The sequence below is a fragment of the Macaca fascicularis genome, chromosome 3 (genome assembly GCF_037993035.2).
Source record: "Macaca fascicularis isolate 582-1 chromosome 3, T2T-MFA8v1.1".
Classification (NCBI taxonomy): Eukaryota; Metazoa; Chordata; class Mammalia; order Primates; family Cercopithecidae; genus Macaca; species Macaca fascicularis.
Genome location: NC_088377.1, coordinates 170,642,859 through 170,645,805, shown reverse-complemented (window position 1 = coordinate 170,645,805; position 2,947 = coordinate 170,642,859).

The window sequence follows — 2,947 nt, the reverse complement described above, 5'->3', positions numbered from 1 at the left end:
CTGTAATCCCAGCACTTTTGGAGACTGAGGCGGGTGGATCACTTGAGGTCAGGAGTTGGAGACCAGCCTGGCCAACATGGACAACTTGTCTCTACTAAAAAATACAAAAAAAGCTGGGCACGGTGGCTCACGCCTGTAATCCCAGCACTTTGGGAGGCCGAGGCGGGTGGATCATGAGGTCAGGAGATTGAGACCATCCTGGCTAACACGGTGAAACCCCATCTCTACTAAAAATGCAAAAAATAGCCAGGCTTGGTGGCGGGCGCCTGTAGTCCCAGCTACTTGGGAGGCTGAGGCAGGAGAATGATGTGAACCCGGGGGTGGAGCTTGCGGTGAGCCAAAATCGCGCCACTGCACTCCAGCCTGGGCGACTGAGCGAGACTCTGTCTCAAAAAAAAAAAAAAAAAAAAAAAAAGCCAGGCATTGTGCTGCATGTCTGTAATCCTAGCTACTCAGGAGGTTGAGTCAGGAGAATCGCTTGAACCTGGGAGGCAGAGGTTGCAGTGAGCTGAGATTGCCCCACTGCACTCCAGCCTGGGCAACAGAGTGAGACTCTGTCTCAAAACAAAACAGAACAACACTATGCCACCTATACCACTTGCGTACAGGCAGAAATACAAGTCAATAGAAGAGAATAGAGAGCCTAGAAGTAAACCCTCACATATGTGGCCAATTGACTTTCAACAAGGGTGCCAAGACCAATGAAAAAAGGACAGTCTTTTCAACAAGTAGAACTGGGGAAACTGCATATACACATGCAAAAGAATGAAGTTGGACCCTTACCTTACACGATATTCAAAAATTAACTCAAAATTAATCAAAGGCCTAAATTTAAAAATGAAATTATGCAACTCCTAAAAGAAAGCATTGGGGAAAATCTGCACGACATTGAATTTGACAATGATTTTATGGATATGATACCAAAAGCACAGGCAATAAAAGAAAAAATTAGTTAAATTGAGCAGCTGGGCGCAGTGGCTCACACTTGTAATCCCAGCACTTTGGGAGGCCGGGGCGGGTGAATCACTTGAGGTCAGGAGATCGATAGCAGCCTAGCCAACATGGTGAAATCCTGTGTCTACTAGAAATACAAAAATTAGCCAGGCATGGTGGCACACACCTGTAGTTTCAGCTACTTGGGAGACTGAGGCAGAAGAATTACTTGAACCGAGGAGGCAGAGGTTACAGTGAGCTGAGATTGCGCCACTGCACTCCAGCTTGGGCAACAGAGACTCCATCTCAAAAAAAAAAAAAAAAAAAAAAAAAGAGAGAGACTATATAAAAGAAAAACTAGAGAAATCGGACTTCACCAAAATTAAGAACTTTTGTGCATCAAAGGATACTGTCAAGAAGGCAAAAAGACAACCTTTAGAATGGGAGAAAATATTTATGAAACATATGTCTGATAAGGCATCATATCCAGAATATATAAAGAACTCCTGAAACTCAGTAACAATAAAAAGAGAAATAACCCAACTAAAAAGGGAGCAAAGACTTGAGTAGATATCTTTCCAAAGAAGATACACCAATAGTTAATAAAGACATGAAAAAATGCTCAACATCATTGGCCATAAGGAAAATGCAAATCAAAACCACAGTGAGATACCACTTCACATTTATTAGAATGATTATAAATTTTTTTTTTTTTTTTTTGAAACGGAGTCTCGCTCTGCCCCCAGGTTGGAGTGCAGTGGCGTGATCTTGGCTCACTGCACCCTCTGCCTCCCAGGTTCAAGCAATTCTCTTACCTCAGCCTCCTGAGTAGCTGGGATTCCAGGTGCATGCCACCATGCCGGGCTAATTTTCGCTTTTTTTTTTTTTTTTTTTTTTTTTAGTAGAGGTGGGGTTTCACCATGTTGGCCAGGCTGCTCTTGAACTCCTGACCTCAAGTGATCCGCCCACCTTGGTCTTCAAAAGTGTTGAGATTACAGGCGTGAGCCACCACGCCCAGCCAGGATGATTATTATTAAAACAAGCAGGCGGGGCGTCGCGGCTCACGCCTGTGATCCCAGCACCTTGGGAGGCCGAGGCGGGTGGATCACGAGGTCGGGAGATCGAGACCATCCTGGCTAACACGGTGAAACACCGTCTTTACTAAAAATACAAAAAATTAGCTGGGCGTGGTTGCGGGCGCCTGTAATTCCAACTACTCAGGAGGCTGAGGCAGGAGAATCACTTGAACCCGGGAGGCGGAGGTTGCAGTGAGCCGAGATCGCACCACTGCACTCCAGCCTGGGTGACAGAGCCAAACTCCGTCTCAAAAACAAAAAACAAAAAACAAAAAAACCACACACATTTAAAGAAGCAGAGAAAATACCAAGTCTTGGTGAAGATGTGGATAAACTGGAACCCTCATGCATTACTGGTGGGAATGTAAAATGGTGCATCTGCTGTGGAGGACAGTTTGGTGGTTTATCAAAAGGCTAAACATAGAACTAACATGTTATCCAGTAATTCCACCCCTAGGTATATGTAATCTGAAAGAATTGAAAGCAGAGACTTGAAGAGATATTTGTACATCAATGTTCACAGCAGTATTACAATAGCTAAAGGGTGGGAGTAGCCCAAGTGTCTATCAGTGGATGAATGGATAAACAAAATGTGGTATATCCATAATAATAGAATATTACTAAGCCATAAAAAGAATGAAATTTTGGTATATGGATAACATGGATGCACCTTGAAAACAATATGTTTAGTGAAATAAGCCAGACACAAAAGAATAAATATTGTGTGATTTCACTGATTTCAGGTGCCCAGAACAGGCAAATTCATAGAAATAGAAAATAATAGAAGTTTCCAGGGGCTGGGGAAAGTGGTAAAAGGGAGTTTATTGTTTAACAGGTACAGAGTTTTTGTTGATGATGATGAAAGACTTTTGGTTATCGATGGTGATGGTTATGCAACATTGTGAATATATTTAATGCCAGTGAATTGTAAATTTACA